At 41.9% G+C, this 19267-nt stretch overlaps 2 pseudogenes; both read right to left on the minus strand.

The window, feature by feature from the left end:
- Positions 1 to 5070: 5070 nt before the first annotated feature.
- LOC133755250 (BRISC complex subunit Abraxas 2-like) lies at positions 5071 to 6207 on the minus strand (annotated as a pseudogene).
- A 3191-nt stretch (positions 6208 to 9398) lies between these two features.
- Positions 9399 to 11312, minus strand: LOC133755345 (la-related protein 4B-like; annotated as a pseudogene).
- Positions 11313 to 19267: the final 7955 nt, after the last annotated feature.

Here is a 19267-nt window from a genome sequence, read left to right on the forward strand (position 1 = left end):
CCTGGAAGAGGGGCAACTGGGACAGAATCTGGCACCCCGACTGGGACTAGAACCCGGTGTGCCGGCGCCACAAGGTGGAGGATTAGCCTAGTGAGCTGTGGCACCGGCCTTATTTTTAAAATTTTTAAAGATTTATTTATTTATTTGAAAGAGTTACACAGAGAAAGAAGGAGTGGCAGAGAGAGAGGGGAGTCTTCTATCCACTGGTTCACTCCCCATCTGGCTGCAACAGCTGGAGCTGCACTGATTTGAAGCCAGGAGCTTCTTCCAGGTTTCCCAAGCAGGTGCAGGAGCCCAAGGACTTGGGCCATCTTCTATTGCTTTCCTAGGTCATAGAGGGAGCTAAATTGGAAGTGGAGAAGTTGGGACTTGAACCGGTGCCCATATGGATGCCAGCACTGCCAGCAATAGGCTTACTGGTTATGCCACAGCACCGGCCCCTTTTTTAAAAAATTTAGTTCATGTCTATTTTCTAATGAGAATAGGTAAGGATTTTTAAATATTTATTTATTTGAAAGGCAGATTTACAGAGAGGCGGAAGGAGAGAGAGAGAGAGAGAGAGAGAGAGAGAGAGAGAGAGAGAGTGAGAGAGGTCTTCCATCCACTGGTTCACTCCCCAAATGGCTACAAACAGCCAGAGCTGAGATAATCTGAAGCCAGGATCCAGAGCTTCTCCTGGGCCTCTCATGTGATTGCAGCTTCTCAAGGACTAGGATCATCTTCCACTGCTTTCCAAGGCCATAGCAGAAAGCTGTATGGAAAGTGAAGCAGGCAGGACTTCAACCAGCATCTACATGGGATTCCAGCACTGCAGGCAGCGGCTTTACCCACTTTGCCACAGTGCCAGGCCCATGAGATTTAGCAACCAACATAAAAAGCATACTTCAAAGAGTTTGCAGAAAGTTGAATTAAAAATAAGAGAAGACTGAAAATAAGCTTAAGAATAATTAAGTAATCACCTTACTGGAGAAAAATTAATTTTCTTTGATCTTGGAAATATATAGATGTACTTATGATCATAACTGGAAGAGAAGATGAATGGAGAGAGTTGTGATTGGGTTCACCCTTCGATTCCAATGTGCAAAATAAAATTATTATTGAAATGAATTGGAAGTGGAGTAGCCAGGACTTGAACTGGTTCCCATATGGGATGCTGGCACTGCAGGCAGTGGCTTTACCCACTATGCCACAGTGCCAGCCCCTATGTATAAATCTTATGGCATCAGTAGAGACATTATGTCATATTATCCATTCCACATGAACAGGGAATGGTGATCTGAATATGTGAAAATACTCAATCCATGCATGATTATATAAAGTATTCATGGTCAAAAATTGTGTAACTTTTAGATATAGAAAGATACACATATTAAGTGATTTTGTAAAGATGAGTTTAGTTATACCAGTATAAATACACTAGTCATATGCTCTGTCAGAAGCAGCCACAGGATCTGCAAATGTTTGGAGTTACCAAGCTTACATCCTTAACCAGAAGATGTGGTGAATGAGAATTTAGTTTTTTTAATGTATGATTAAATGAATAACTACAGTGAACTGGAAAATATGAATAAGAGGTTGGTGTTATTGGAAGTGGGTCCAATAGAGGGGGAATCCCCTTGCAGTACTATAAATGAGTCATACAGAACAATAGTGCGAATAAGCTAGAAGGTGATACTCCAGATAAAATTTGCATCTGATACGTACCCCTAAAGATGTACATGTTTAGGATTCTGAGCTTTGAAAATAAGTACACATGAATGCAAATTCTTGCCATGTTATATTTTGCAAGGTAATTTTGTTATATTACTAAAACTTTGACCTACATTTCTCCTCACATGGAATCAGGAATTCAATCCATAAGTAGAGGTGTACTTCAAAGATTAAATAAGAAAAAATATACAAAACCCCATGGATATGCTTTTAACTAAACAACATTTGAAAAACTTGTTCTCTTGCTATGGATCATGGGACTCCAAATCCCATTAAGTTGGCAGGTACCGATGCCATCTTACTAGTCAAAGTGATCAGTTTAAGTTCATAATTGATCATAAAGATAGGATTAAGTGTCAAAGAGATTACATAAATAAGATCATTGCCTGATAATAATAATTGATAGAATTAAAAAGCAGAGAATGATCCAACATGGGAAGTAGGATACACAGCAGACTCATAGAATTACAAGCCGGCGCCGTGGCTCAACAGGCTAATCCTCCGCCTTGCGGCGCCGGCACACCGGGTTCTAGTCCCGGTCGGGGCACCGATCCTGTCCCGGTTGCCCCTCTTCCAGGCCAGCTCTCTGCTGTGGCCAGGGAGTGCAGTGGAGGATGGCCCAAGTGTTTGGGCTCTGCACCCCAGGGGAGACCAGGAGAAGCACCTGGCTCCTGCCATCGGAACAGCGCGGTGCGCCGGCCGCAGCGCGCTACCGCGGCGGCCATTGGAGGGTGAACCAACGGCAAAAGGAAGACCTTTCTCTCTGTCTCTCTCTCTCACTGTCCACTCTGCCTGTCAAAAATAAAAAAAAAAATTAAAAAAAAAAAGAATTACAAATGCCCTAAACAGCGCTCTGGCCTCAGAATCAGCCCTTAAGGCATTCAGATCTTGCTAAAAAGCCCATGAGAGTTTCTCAGGCATGGAAAGCCAAGACACCGGCAAAAAATGACCTAAATGAAAGATCTCTGTGAGTGAGATCCTGGTGGAAAGAAGGGGCCATCAAAGAAGGAGGTACCTTTCTCTGAAGGGAGGAGAGAACTTCCAGTTTGATTATGGCCTTGTCTAAATAAGGTCAGAGTTTGTGAACTCAAGAGACTTCCATAGCTTTGGCAGCTCATGACAAGAGCCTCAGGTGATCACTGACATCATAAATGAGAGTGTCAATTGTTAAATCAACAACAGGAGTCACTGTGCACTTGCTCCCCATGTAGGACCTCTGTCATTAATGTGTTGTAATATGAGAATTAACTGTAAAAGTAATCTTCAAACAGTGCTTTATATTCTCCCTGTCTCCCTGTCTCCCCTTCTCCCTCCCTCTCTTCTGGAAAGTCTGACTTTCAGATAAGTAAATCAATAATTTTTAAAAAAGAAACTAAGAAAGCAGAACAGATTCAAGAAAAAAACAAATAAATATTTTAATAAGGACTCCAGAACAGATTATAAATGTGCTACTACTGCACTTTTGTCACTATGATGTACTAAAAGAAAAATAACTAATGTATATATTTTTTGACAGGCAGAGTGGACAGTGGGAGAGAGAGACAGAGAGAAAGGTCTTCCTTCTCCATTGGTTCACCCTCCAATGGCTGCTGTGGCCGGTGCACTGTAGCCCGCACACCTCGCTGATCTGAAACCAGGAGCAATGTGCTTCTCCTGGTCTCCCATGTGGGTGCAGGGCCCCAGGAATTGGGCCATTCTCCACTGCACTCCCAGGCCACAGTAGAGAGCTGGACAGGAAGAGGAGTGACCGGGACAGAATCTGGTGCCCCATCTAGGACTAGAACCCAGTGTGCCAGCGCCGCAGGCGGAAGATTAGCCTATTGAGCTGTGGCGCCAACCAATGTATATTATCATGTACTAATTTGAATGATTAATTATTGGTAATTAGAATTTAGTTTTAAATAAAAATATTTCAAGTGACAATATTCATCAGCCTAGTAGAAAAAGGTTGAAACAGGCTGGCACCACAGCTCACTAGGCTAATCCTCCACCTGCGGCCCTGGCACTCTGCATTCTAGTTCCGGTTGGGGTGCCGGTTCTGTCCTGGTTGCTCCTCTTCCAGTCCAGCTCTCTGCTGTGGCCCAGGAAGGCAGTGGAGGATAGCCCAAGTCCTTGGGCCCTGCACCCGCATGGGAGACCAGGAGGAAGCAACTGGCTCCTGGCTTCAGATCGGTGCAACACTGGCCATATTGGCCATTTAGGGGGTGAACCAATGGAAGGAAGACCTTTCTCTCTGTCTCTCTAACTAACTCTGCCTGTAAAAAAAAGGTTGAAACAAAGCACTCTCTCTTAATCTCACAAAGTCATGTGAATAGAAGACATATCTGATTTATTCTAATAGGTCTTCCTAAAATTCACAAATTTTTTTCTGACAACAGTGAATTTGGATCATCATAGAAAATTCTTTGAAGGCTCTTGTTAAATGTGTTCCTCTCTGAGAAAGTAAATTTTACTGGATGAATCTACAAGAGGTAAATTTTTGATTTATAGAACATTGGAAAACCAATATACTTAGTCTCCAATTTCTGATTTACTTTATAGAACAGAAATTACACATATAAATTTCACCTTATCTATTTTTTTAAATTTTTACTTACTTATTTGACAGTCAGGAGAGAGACAGAGAAGTCTTCCTGGTTCACTCCCAAATGGCCACAATGGTCAGAGCTGGGCCAATCCAAAGCCAGGAGCCAGAGATTTTTCTGGGTCTCTCACATAGGTGCAGGGGTCCAAGCACTTGGGCCACCATCCTCTGCTTTCCCAGGTCATTATCACAGAGCTGGATTGGAAATGGAGCAGCTGAGACATGAACTGGCACCTGTATGGGTAACAGTGCCACAGGCAGAGGCTTAATGACTATGGCACGCACCGCTTCCCACTTTATCTAAATTTACAGTAAACCCATGAGTTGTACCACAACACAATTTTCCTTCCTTCCTTCCCTCCTTCTCTCCTTCCCTTGTTCCTTCCTTCCTTTCTTCCTTCCTTCCTTCTTTTCTTTTTCTTTCTTTCTTCTCTCTTTTTCTTTCTTTCTATTTCTTTTTCTTTCTTTTTTTCTTTCTTTTTCTTTCTTCCTTTTTGTTAATTTTTCTGTGTCATGAAGCTTGCACATTGCATCTAGGGACATGGACCAGGGAGAGAGGCTTATGATTACTGTGTGCAAATACTCTCCTCTTGAGGGTCAAAGCATCTGACAAAGTAGCTCTCCTAGATTAAGTCCTCAAGTGCCTCTCTCAATAATAAGCGAGAGAAGGTGTGCTAACTGAAGAACATCTTTGGTTTAATTAACTCTAGGAGGTCTGAGTGTTGCTGGGGTCCTCATTGGGCTATAATAATGGGTCATGAATCATTTGAGTGTGACTATTCACCACTAGAGGGCTCTGTAGGGTCAATTACATTTTCACAATCATTGACATCTGATTCCCCACAGTTGTCCCCAGCTGCTCTTCTGGGAAAGAAAATCTGCTTCACTTGCAGGATACTTAAGTCCAGCACTGGCAGAAGCATAACTGAAAGAGCCCACAGATGAGACAAAGGCAAAAAGACACTTGCTTCCATGTGAGAATGACTGAGAATACTTTCTTGATTGGATAAGACTCATCATGAAGAGGATCAGGGACCTCTGGATCTCCAAGTGTATTTCTACCTCCCAGCTGTGAACACTGAATAGGGCATCCAACAAATAAACAATGATTCCATACTTCCATGTGGTGCTTCTCTGCTTAACATTGCCTGCTGAAATCTTGTTCCCATATACTTTTACCCAGCATGGTTTGTCTTAATTTTTTCACTTCTCACTGACAATATTCAACAATTTGCACACTGTGCTCTACATTTGACACACTGACAGCACTTTCTTTTTGTGTGCACTATAAACCTGATAAATTGCTCTAATGATTTTTATTATTTCATCATTGTAAAAATGCCAGTATCATGTTCTTTAATGAGCTTGGCATAATACTGAAAGGTGTTTGACACTGAAGACACTGTGTTTTTGCTTGCTAGTATTACCTAGATTGAGAGTAGTGATATCCTCTGATTATACCTTCAAATTGAACTAAAGAGAGCCTAAATTCTAAAACAGGAATAAAATTGATAATAGTGGAGGTGAAGCTGATGAGAAGGAAGACAAGATTGGGCACTCTGATGGTGTGAGCAAGCTGTTTATGGGTGATCTGTTCCTTATATAAAACCTGCTGCTGCAGGTTTGCCAAGTTAGGTACCACTCAGTAACCTTCTTTCACATATCTTTAAGAATTATGTCTCAAATCTCTCCCTTAATTTCACTTTCACAGTTATGGAAAACAAAGTTTTGAACAAAGCTGATGGTTATGGATTTAAATTATTTGCAGAAATTCTGTCTTGCTAATGCATGAATCACTGATGCTGAAAGTTTCCTCTTATCTCTTCCAGCAAGAATCCTTAATGGCCCGCACTGCTGCTGGTGCTGTAGAAACTTACAGTGTTGAAGGTGTAGTCCAAAATGGAGGCTGTCATGATGAAATTCTCTGAGTGCACTATTTTAATATCAGGCAGTGGGTTAATGCCCTGGCCTGAAGTGCCAGCATCACTTATGTGCGCCACTTCAAGACCAGGCTGCACCACTTTTGATTCAGCTCCTGGCTCTTGGCTTCCAATTGGCACAGCTCTGGCCATTATGGCCAATTGGGGAGTGAACCATTAGATGAAAGACCTCTCTCCGCCTCTCCTCTCTCTGTGTTACTCTGACTTTTGAATAAATACCTCTTTTTTTAAAGTTATTTGGCATATCACCTTTACTATAAAAATCACATCTGAGCAAGGTTTCGGCTCTGGATGCAACAGACTGTCACTGGCTAAGTGATAATTACAGTGTACTGACCTCTTCTAGATGGCAGCAGAACCCACAAGCACAGCCCCTTCTCTGTGATGACACCACTCCACATGCCCACTGTTCTCCTGCATGCTGCTCTTGAGCTCTAGCCTTTTAGTTTGCAACCAACCAACCACAGTTGGCTCTAATCACACACATCATGCTGCAAATATCACATGTTTGAGAGAGGACTTACTGTCACAGACCCACTGGTGTTTGGGGACAGGGATGGCTGAGCACATCCTGGCACCTGCTGCTAAGAAGTGACACAAAGGGCCCCAGATCTCAGAACTTATTCTTTGAGTGTTTACAGCATCTCTTGGTTTGGTTTGAAGAGGTCAATTATTTCTGAGTTTTTGGTCCAGCAGTCTGACAGCTACCAAGAAATTAATTCTCCCATTCCTTAATCAGGCATTTGAAACTTATTAGCAATATGTGTATTTCTTCATCTTTGAATAATGACTACTTCTCTGAAGAAAACAATGAGAGACACCAGGCAGGTTTTCTCTGGTAGGGTAAATCACACTTAGTAATATATGATTCAAATTAGTAGATCATTTTCCATTTTGACTTAAAGATCCTACCAGTTCCTGCTTACTACGTTGTCTTCAGAACTCTTTCACATTAAATATGACTAATATGCATTTCCATATTTTGAAAGAGAGTATAAAAACATCTCACAGCTTTTAATAAAACTTTCCTTTTCCCTTTTGCAGCAAATAGGCAAAGCCAGTTCAACACACCAGTATGAGAGGGGGAAAAAACTCAACAAATTAAAATAATATTCAAACCACAGCATTAAGTATGTCTACATCCAGCTCAACATCAACATTTATAATATATCAATAATTTTATCAGATTTTCTCTGTAGGGAACCTTTTTTTAATATGTTCAGATTATTTACAACTGTACAAGCAAAGCACACTCCCAAAGTGCACATATCTAATACAGTACCAACTATTTGCATTTACAGGATTTTTCAACAATCAGAAAAAAGATCACCTGTTTAAGATCCTTAAGGTATATTACAAAAACTGCTGCTAGTTCTTGTACTATGGTATGCTTACTCAGTAAAACTAGTGACAAAATACACACATAGTAACTGAGTAATTATGATCCACTCATGTCAACCTGGGGTGTCTCCATGAACTCTTAGCTGTCTTATACAAAAGTTAAAGCAAAGTCATTTTCAAGTTTAAATGCAATTCAAGCCTTTAAATATTGGATGAAAATAATTTTTTTTAAAAAACCTCAGTCTTGTTAAATAACATTTTATGGAATAAACTGTATGGTTACATGTAGCAGGAAATATTTTAATGTCTGCTGCTTAGAATAATTAAAGAAAAATGTTGGGGGCCAGCACCATGGCTCACTTGGTTAATCCTCCACCTGCAGTGCTGGCACCCCATATGGGTGCCGGGTTCTAGTCCCAGTTGCTCCTCTTCCAGTCCAGCTCTCTGCTGTGGCCCAGAAAGGCAGTAGAGGATGGCCCACGTAGTTGGGCCCCTGCACCCACATTGGAGACCAGGAGGAGGCACCAGGCTCCTGGCTTCAGGTCGGCATAGCTCTGGTCATGGTGGCCATTTGGGGGATGAACCAATGGAAGGAAGACATTTCTCTCTGTCTCTCTCTTTCACTATATAACTCTATCTGTCAAATAAATAAAGAGAATAATTTTAGGCATTTTAAGACAAAATAATTTATATTTAAATTTATTATAAACTTGATAACTTTAGTGCTTCCTTGTTCAGAAGTACAACACTTCTAGAAGTGAATCAATGAGACCCTCATCTTGGAGGTAAAAAGAGCAACAATTTTTGTCCTCCACCAGCCAAAGAGGGGAATAAAACTACAAACACTACTCTCACACATAACTTTTAAATCCATGTGCTGATGCAGAGGTTCAGGAAGACATTGTCATGGAGTTAAGATGAGGACTCTTCTGAAAGAGTGCCTGGGGGTTGGGGGAACATGGACAGAAATGTGCATGGAGCAGGTGCACTAGGCCAAGAGCCAGAGCAGCCAGCTCACAGGGATCCAAACTATTTCATGATACAACATACTGGCAGCATGTCAGTGGCCAAAAAAGTATATTTTCATTTAGGTTCTATTCACTTGTTTTGAATTGATTTTAGGTAATAGCCACTTGCAATTGAGGGGAGAAGCTGGCTACTTGCTGACAGGATGTCAAAACTCAAAGCTTTCAGGTTTCTCTAGGGTGTTCTCTGCAGATTATTTCTGCCCACTGGATCAAAAAAGGCCTATATGTACATTTATATGTATTTTTAAATGCTAGAATTATTTGTTAACAGTTTAGATGAAAGCACAGCTCCCATGCCAGTGTGTCAGTGACCTGACACTGCCAACCCCCTTCCACCTTGAGGCTAAGGCCACCCTTGACAGCCCTCATCCATCTGCTGGGGCATCTGAGATACGCACTTGTAGATCAATATTATTTAAAAAAATAAAGTAGTATAGTTCCCTTAATTTAGAAAAATTCACTATATACAGCTTGCATTCAGAACCACACAGAGGCTTAACAGAAAACACCAATCTGTTGGGATAAATGCATTTTCCATTCTAAAAAATCAGACTTACACATCACCTCCAGTTAAGCACCAATGAAAAATAAGGTTTATATTAATTAAATCCTGAAAAATAGTTTTTTTAGAGGGGGAGAATCTGACTCACAGAAGAAAAAATAACTTGCAGGCATTCCATGGGGCTCACAGATACTGCAACTGCCCAACCAGCCACTCATCCTCATACTGAGTGGGAAAAGTGTTTCATTTGTGGCTAATGCAGATCTTTGCAACCCCTCCCAGACATAGAATTTTTACTGATGAGACTTGGGGGTAGTGTTCTGTCCTCTGTGAAGACACTTTCCAACAGCTGGTGGTGAGGGCCAGTGCCCAGGCTGCTTCCCCTGGTCTTTGGGGACTCTGGGAATGGACTTGAGGACAGGGGGCTCCCTCTATTTCCACACAGGTGCAGAAAGTTTCTTCTCCTCCTTCCTACAACTGCCATCATTTGACTTTTGTTCTTTTGAGGGTTGCAGTGGAGAAGGAGGTGGCTCTCTACTCGTTCTCTGACAAATCTGGGCTTTTGCAATTCTGTGGCAGCTCCATGCACCTGCTCTGATTTACACACAGTTGTAGTAAGGACAGAAGGGAGTCTGTCCACACTGAGGGTTTCCCTCTGCTTTTCTGCCACCTTGGGATCCTCAGGTAAATGGGCTAGGGATGGGGATCATTCATACATTGCTGATACAGCACAAGAAGCCAGCAGTGAGGGCTCTCTGGGGACCACTACAGGAATAGTGTTCCTACTTGCATCTGCATGGGGGCTCCTTTCCTTTGATAATCCTATTATCAAGCTAGATAGCCTGTTTTCAAACAAGTCCTCTGTCTTCAAATTGCCTCAGCTCCAGGTAATGGGGGGAAGTTGGACAGCCCCAGTTCAAAGTTTGTGATGGAGGCTTTGGTCGTGTTGGAGACTGAGTTTGGCTGCTTGTAAACTTTTCCTCCCTTTTCTTCTTATAGCCAAAGGAATTTTTCCTGCTTCTGGGAGGATACTGTATGAGTGAAGTCAGAGGAGAGGCTGCAGGCTTGAAGGTTGGAGATGTAAACCCATGTATAAATCCAGTATTTGGAAATAGTTACCAAGGGTGGATTGAAATAGCTATGCATTAATGACAATGTCTGGGAGCAGTCAGGCTGTACAGAGGAAACTCTTGTTGGGGACTATATACTGGAGGTAAATAAATGATGTGTAACACTGCTATGTTTAAAGGTTCATGTAGAGAGACCTAAATCCATTCTTTGGCAAAAATGGGATTATAGCTATTGCCTTTGCTTTTAGCTGCATTTTAATTGGTTTTCCTTGAAAAGTTTTGACTTTTCACAGGTATTTGTAAGCCTGTTGTGCATCAACTTCTGCTTCAAATGTAATAAATCAATTATCATTATGGGCAAATTCACAGTTTATAAATTTCAGTAAGTTATTTCCTTTAAATAGTGCTTCTACTTCTTCCACAGGGGTAGATTCAGATATTTCTCGCAATATTACTATGCAATGATTTTGATTTGGCCTTACTTTTTCTGCCTTCTCATCCACCTTAGCACTTCAACAATCAAATCCACACTAGTACTGAGTTTCTTGATATGGTCAAGGTTAGCTACCATTGTAATTAGAGCATACTGATCACTATCCATCTGTGATGTAAGATAGATGGCACTAGCAAGAGTCTCCCTAGATAAACAGAATTCCAATTTTTTAAGTACTTCTTGAGAATCTTCCTGGCTTTCTGGTTGAGATGCATTTCCTCCTGTTTCACTATTTTCAGGTAGAGATTTGTATTCTGCATGATCCAGAGCCAAAGCATTCATGTCTGTTTTGACTCAGGTAAATCTGGTAATGCTTCATTCTCATGACTTTGTCACCATCACCATTGACATCCAATCCCTGCAGGCTGCAGTCTGCACCATGCCCAGCTGTCTCCTCCCATGCAGCACTCAAACCGACAGCTACACTACTTGCTTCCAAATGTAACATAAGTCCCCCACACTTTCGCATTAGGGTTTAGCTCAGAAACCTTAGTTGTCGGTACCTGACTCAAAGCTGGGATGGAACTTGTTTGAGAAGTGGTTTGAGATATAGGACCATTCATCAGATGAGAGCTGCCCTTGTCCTCTTGACCTCACTGTGCCTACAGTTCAGCCACAACTTTAGCGTCCTGACCAGAAGTCATGGGTTCCACTAGGAGAAGTTTAATGTAAACTTCAGGATGCTGCTAGCTCTGCCCGCCTTGCCCAACTGGCCTCTGGGGGACTCCTTGCTGCAGCCCCGGTGCCCGGCGACCACGCGACATGGAGGGAGAGCTGAGGAGGGAGACTAGGAAGAGGCGGCACTGCAGCACCAGGCTGGATGCAGGGAGCAAGGGCCGGCATGGGCCGGGTGCAGTGGCGGAAGCAGATTCTTCCCCTTTCGGGTCGAAAATGTCTCAACCTTGAGACTCTGGATCTCCAACACTCCTTCCCTTCGCATAAGAACACACTTAAAAAATCCTTAAAAGGTTGTGTGTGAATCAATCTGGCAGAAATTCACTAAATACCAAGTTGATAGCATCCATCATAGCATAGATGGGAGACTGAGCAGAGCCCAGCATCAAACCACTGTGCTTCTGATAATACAGGGCCCACATTTTCTCAGAAAGGAACACTGGAGGGACCCAGCTTAAGGTGGGTCAGAGGCAAAAGTGCTAAAAGGATAATAACTGGGCATTCTCAATGAATAGGACTCACTCATGGTATTTCTGTAAGTTTGAAATAATTTCGAAATTAACTACTCTTAAAATGACCAATTTGTAAGATGACAATATCCATATCATGTTAGTAAAGCAGGGACAGCAACAAATACTATGAAAGCTAAACCTTACCCAATTCTTATTAGGCCGAAGTTGTAAAATTTGTCCCCTTCTAAGCATCTACATGCTTGTGTGGAGACTGCACAAAAAATAGAATAACATTCACAATGCATTTCTTTTTTGGGAATATATTTGTGATAGTTTGGAAACAGCTTGATCTTTCTATTTTAAAGGTTTTGAAAACCCTGTTGCTCTTTAAAAATAATTATTTTATTTTTGTACTTGAAAAGTAGAAATGGGGTGTATCTCAAATCTGTTGGTTCACTCCCCAACTTTATGCCACAACTGGGGCAGGACCAAGTTGAAACCAGAAACCTGAAACACAATCTGGGTCTCTACAAGGGTGGCACGGACTCAATTCCTTTAACCCTCATCACTTTCTCTCAGAATGCACACCAACATGAAGCTGGAGTCAGAAGCAAAGCTGGGACTTTTCCCAGGCTCTCTGACATGGGATGCAGGCATCCCAAGCAGTGGTCACACCACTATGTCAAATGGCCACTCCTTAATTTTTAATTTAGTTTTTATTTGGAAGTCAGAGAGACTGAGAAAGACAAGCAGCAGAAATCACTCATCTGTTGACTTACTACACAATGCCCACCACAATCACGGCTGAATTTGATGAAAGACAAGAGTCAGGAGCTTCATCCAGGTCTTCCATATGGTTGACAGAAATGCTTGGGCCATTATCCACTGCTTTCTCAGACAAACTAGCAAGAATCTAGACTGTAAGAGGAGTTGCTAGGACTCAAACCTGCACTCCTCTATGGGATGCCAATGTCAGAAGAGCAGCTTAACATATTGAATCACATGCTAGTTCCTACATCAATTCAAACCAGTTCACTCATTCTATCCTATATGTATTCAAAGAATGCAAAGCTGGACATCCCCTCCCTTTCCTTATTTTAAAAGTCTCAGTCCTGCTCCACCTCAGAAGAATCATGGTTCACTTTAAACTGAATCTGTCTCCCAATTTGCAATCCTATTCTGCATCTGAAAAAATCTCTCTGATTTTATTTTAATCTCATTTATGACCATTTGCCTTATATAATCCAGGACTCTCTGGTCTTGTCTCCTTGCCTACTGGCATATTTGAGAAAATGTTTTTTAATATGTATTTTAGGTAAGTGAATGCTACATTTTTTTTCCTAAAAACTCTTCATTGAATTAGAATCCATATGTCTTACTGCTTATAAAAGATGTTCTTCAGAATCGCATCCTCTACAGCTTTCCCTCAGATGTCTCAAGCGGGGTCTGAGCTTCCTTGGTGACATCCATAATCATATCCCTGAATGTGACTAATTCCTAAAATATGGACAACCTTGCTCAGCCAAGGCCATCAGGTCATAACTGTACAAAAGGGGTGGCTCTATGAATAGAAAATTTGAACCATGGTTGGGATTACCCTCAAGTATTTCCCTGTGCTGGCCTTCCAAGTGTCTTTCCCACACAATCACTGGGATATGTACACAATCTGAACAGTCAGTGATTTCAATATATGGGAGTGTCACAGCTATGCTGTGAAATAACTTGTAGATGTCTGAGTAAAGTGAGAGATTATACATGATTATAAATTTTTGAACTTAAGAATACAAAACTATTTCCTTATCAGTTTCAAATGCATCTCCTAACTCATTGTGAAGAAGTTAAATATGAATTAATTCTGCCATATCAACTATGACCATGAGTTAACTATTCTCTGATATGAACATTAGGTTCCTCCACAAAATGACTGAACATTGGAAGAGGCAAAGTGCTAAAGTATATGGTGTTCCTTATGTAGAAAATAATAAATGGGATTTATGTCTGTTTGTGTTAAGGTGGAGAGGATGATGAAACAGTGACCAGCACTATTCAGATTGAACAGTCTAAATACAAAACTTGGGGTTCAGCAGGTACAGACCTTTCACCTCTATCTCCATTGTGTTCACTGTCACAAATAAGAAGCAGTTCTGGACAGGCTTGGATTCCTGAATTGCTGCAATATGATGATCTTAGCCTGATTTCTTCTGTGGTGAGGACTCCCTTCTCTCTTCTCTGGGGTTTCCAATCATAAGTTATCATTTTCCTTGTATCTGTTAGTATTATTATTTACTTATTTGAGAGGCAGCATTTTAGACAGAGAGAAGAGAGAGGGAGCTCCTCCGTCATTTAGTCCATTTCCCAATGGCCACAATGGCCAGAGCTGGGCCAATCCCAAGCCAGAAGCCAGGATCTCCTCTGGGTCTCCCATGTGAGTGCAGAGGCCCATGCATCTGAGCCATCTTCCACTGCTTTTACAGGCCATTATCAGGGAGCTGGATTAGAAGTAGAGCAACCAGGACACCAACCAGTGCCCATATGAGTACCACAGGAGGAGGATTAGCTTCCTATACCATAGTGCCAGTCCCATCTCCTTGTCTCTTAATCCAGTCTATCTGCTAAATGGGAAACAGAATATTTCCAATTTAATGTCATCTCAACAGTCATTCAAAATATTGTCATGTAACATTATTTTTTATTGTTACATGCCTTTTAAATCTATAGCCAGGGGGCTAGCATTGTGGCATAGTGGGTAAAGAAACTGCCTGTGACACCAGCATCTCTTATGGGTGCTGGTTCAAGACCTAGCTGCTCCAATTCCAATTCATCTCCCTGATAATATGCCTGGAAATACAGTGGAGGGTGGCCCATGTACTTGGGCCCGTGTACCCATGTGAGGTATCTGAAAGAAACTCCTGACTCCTGGTTCCAGCCAGAGCATTGTGGCCATTTGAGGCATGAAACAGTGGAAAGAAGATCTCTTGCTCTCTTTCTCTCTCTCTCTCTCTTTTTTCTCTGTGTAACTCTGACTTTCAAATAAATAAATAATTCTTTTAAAAAATCTTAAATCCACAGATAAAAGTAAATAAAATTACTCTTCATATATTATATGTATTTTAAAAATATGGATAAGAGGAGCCTGCAGATCTAGTAGTTACATGCCTGAATCCTACATTACAGTGCATAAGTTTATATCTTCATCCAGAACCATACTCCAGTTTCCTGTTACTGCAGACCCTGGAAAGATTTGGTGATGGTTCAACTAACTGGGTTCCTGTCACACATTTAGGAAACCTATATAGAGTTCTTGACCCCACCTTAAGTATTGACACAATCTTGACCATTGCAGATATTTGGGAGTGGACCAGTGACAGGGAGCTTTAAGCCTAATAGTTGATTTTATTCTGCAGCCAATCTTTTACAACTACCTTGATACACAGAAATCTTTTCAAAACCAGACCATTCTGAAATATTTAGTTTGCATGCTCACACACTGATGCTTAGTGTGATGACCAAATATCTAATTTGGTCACAGTAGTCTGGATAACCAAGGTTACATGTTGGGGTATGCAAATGAAAGGAACAAAGGACATGGGGTCTCTTCCTCCACAAAGTGTGCACAGACTAACCAGGTGTGGTTTCTTTACTGATAAGGATTATAACAGCCTATTGTAGAGCACGTGCATATGTTCATAGAACTAACATTTCTCTGAAACATATTTAGCAAGATATATTAGATAAACATTGTGAGAGTCCTGAATCCACACTGGTCTGAGGTGTCTCCCCCACTCTTTCTTGGCATCAGAAAGCAAAAACCCAGAGGTGCTGTGCTTATGGGGAGCCTCATCATTCCCACAAATCAGGCCTGAGAGACTTTCTGTGCCTCACTGTTCCTGCAACTGCCCCTAGTTATAAATCAGGCAGACATTCCGTGCCTCCTGGTACAAAGTATCTTCTCCAGCTGCTCCAGCCCACATCCCACATCCCTATGTTTGGCTTCTCCAACTTATCTCCCACCTCCCTTTGTACAAGTTCCCTATAAAACCCCAGCCCTACACCTGAGCCCAGAGCACCTCTCCCTCTGAGGATACTCCTGGCAGTTCTTTGCCCTAAAACTTTTTCTTTGCTCAGAATGGTCTTGGTTATAGTTCTCAGTCATGGTTGCAAACCCTAACAAGCATGTCTGAGAAAGCAGCTGCGTGTTCTTGTGAAGCCTACATTCTCACAAGGGCTCAATGCTCTTCTTGTTAGTCGGTCATAAGCTATCCTTAATCATTATCTGAGGTCACACGCTGTGTACTAGGAAGAAAATGTCTTCACTAAGAGTGCTCTGGCAGAAATCTTATTCTCCACAGTCACACTTTATCATCTTTACAAACCTGCCTGGGAACAACCAGGTTGACCAGATCTGAGTCCACTGTGTGTGTGAATGAACGTGACTTTTTGCTTCATATCTAATGCTGTTCCTCTATTTTGGATTGCATATATGTTTGTGTGCTTATGCTTTGATTCATAGTAATTCCTCATGTTAAACTGTAAATAAAATAAATGAAATGTTGAAAGAGAAAAAAAGAATTTATCCAAATGTTCCTATACATCCAATAATTTTTTAAGTTTAAATTGGTGAACACAAATGAATAACTCCATCTTGCTCTTCTATCCAACACTCTCATTTCTCCCTCACTCAATGTTGCTCAACCTCCCCCAGTACCTTTAACACTGATTGAGCTCACGGCAGGAGTATCTGTCTCCCCACTGCATTGTGAACTTCTGCCTTCACTCAACTCTATCTTCTGTGTTCACCACTCACTTAAATTCACTTCGATCACTCCAATGGTTAATGAGGGAATTATTTCCTTAGCAATTCCATGACACAGAAGAGAAAAATCACAGTCTTTCATGTTTTTTCACTGTAGGAAAATTCTTCATGGAGAAAGAAATGTTAATGTATATGTTGGAAAAATATTATTGATCATCCTCTGGCCTGATACACTTGGACAGAGGTCCTACAAAAATAAAACTAGAACTATATTTATTGGATGCATTTCAAAGTCTCAGGCTAAGATGAGAGGCTGCCCATTTTCTTACAAAGGAGGATCCATTCATAGGACTGAACTGCAGTTGCAACATCATAAACTCAGCAGAGACTGGTGTATCTTCCTGTATTCTCACCCAAAGAGAGTGTGATAACTAAGAAGACCAAACTGGAGAGAAAGGAGACAAGATTGCAGTCTTCCCAACATTCCTAGATAACACGAGTCATGAATCTCCACTCTTGGGAATAGCCTGCCATCAGCCCTACTCACAAGCACCTGAAGAGTGACCAAAGACCAACAGAGGGAGCCCTTTTCTTATCCAGGGTCAGGTAGAAGAGGGCTTGAGTACTGTATCTCACAAGGGCAGGTGTCATTCTAAGGTAAGTGACATATACATGTGTCTACACACACACACCAGATCTCTAGGATTTTTTTTTCATCTAAAAATTCCATTTCTATTGAATAGCATATCCTTCTACCATCCATAACCACTCTTCTACTTTATGTTTCTAGTATTCTGGCTATTTTATTTATTTTAAAGATTTATTTTATTTATTTGAAACACAGAGTTACAGAGAGTGGTAGAGCCAGAGAGAGAGAGGTCTTTCATCCACTGGTTCACTCCCCAAAATGCCGAGATAACCAGAGCTGAGCCAATCTGAAGCCAAGAGCCAGGAGTTTCTTCCAGGCTTCCCACTCAGGTGCAGGGGCTCAAGGTCTTGGAACATCTTCTCCTGTTTTCCCAGGTCATAGCAGAGTTCTGGATCAGAAGTGGAGCAGCCAGTACTAGAACCAGCAACCATATGGGATGCTGGCACTGTAGGCAGGAGCTTAAACCCACTGCCCCACAGTGCAGGTCCCTCTGACTACTTTATTTATTTCATATGATTAGAATCTTGCAGTATTTTTCCTTTGGGGATGATATTTGTGGGTAATTTCATTTAGTCAAATATATTCAAGGTTCATCCATGTCATAGGATTTCCTTTTCTTCTGTGCCTGCATAACTTTTCACTGAGTACAGGCCACACTAGAAATCTTGGCTACAGTGAATTATGCTGTGGTGAATAATATTTATACTTTGCTTATACTGAACTTTCAATACTTTTAGATGTATACTCAGAAATGAGAGTATCAGATCACATAAAAATTCCATTTTTAATTTAATTAAGAGACACTGTTTTCTGTGCTGATTGTGCCATTTTACGTTACAACAAACAATGCACATGAGGCTGAAAATCTTTGTATCTTCACCAACACAATTGGGTGTTCCATTTTTTTAAAGAACAGGAGCAGGAGATCTTATTGGCCATTTTCAGGCCATGGTTATGAAAATATCTTTGCATGTGCACTCAAAGTGATGCAGCATTGGGTTTCATTGTCAGTGTGGTGCAATTGCTCCTCACCCAGGGAGAAGTATACGACTCTGTTAAGTACATTTTCAACTTCATGAAATGGTTCTTTTTTAAAAATAAGATTTATTTATTGGCCAGCGCCGTGGCTCACTAGGCTAATCCTCCACCTTGCGGCGCCGGCACACCGGGTTCTAGTCCCGGTCAGGGCACCGATCCTGTCCCGGTTGCCCCTCTTCCAGGCCAGCTCTCTGCTGTGGACAGGGAGTGCAGTGGAGGATGGCCCAAGTGCTTGGGTCCTGCACCCCATGGGAGACCAGGAGAAGCACCTGGCTCCTGCCATTGGATCAGCGCGGTGCGCCAGCCGCAGCGCGCTACCGCGGCGGCCACTGGAGGGTGAACCAACGGCAAAGGAAGACCTTTCTCTCTGTCTCTCTCTCTCTCACTGTCCACTCTGCTTGTCGAAAAAAAATAAGATTTATTTATTTATTTATTTGAAAGTCAGAGTTACAAGAGAAAGGAGAAGCAGAGAGGGAGAGAGAGGTTTTCCATCTGACGGTTCACTCCTCAATTGGTCCCAATGGCTGGAGCTGCACTGATCCGAAGCCATGAGCCAGGAGCTTCTTCCACGTCTCCCATGTGGGTGTGGGGGCCCAAGGACTTTGGCCATCTTCTACTGCTTTCCCAGGCCATAGCAGAGAAATGGATTGGAAGTGGAGCAGCCAGGACTTGACCCAACATCCATATGGGATGCCAGCACTTCAGGCCAGGGTGTTAACCCACTGTGCCACAGCGCTGGCCCCTGTGCAATGGTTCTAAAGGTAGGTCTGGTGGTATCATAACCCCATCTGGCTAACAATACTGTTTCTGTTCGAGGTAACTTTCTGTTAGTAAGGCCAAACATTTCTCTAGCTTAGGATTCACATAAAAGATGAGCACCATCTCATCATTCTTCTTCCCATCCTGTCTGCCATGACCTAGAGTATAAACCTAACAGGCTGACCCATATTTTAACTCTTCCAATAAATTGTTCCTATATGGGACAGAACACCCTACATGAGGCTCCCAAAAACACACACAAAAGGCGAAGTA

Source organism: Lepus europaeus, unplaced genomic scaffold (assembly GCF_033115175.1).
Source record: "Lepus europaeus isolate LE1 unplaced genomic scaffold, mLepTim1.pri SCAFFOLD_3_1, whole genome shotgun sequence".
Lineage (NCBI taxonomy): Eukaryota > Metazoa > Chordata > Mammalia > Lagomorpha > Leporidae > Lepus > Lepus europaeus.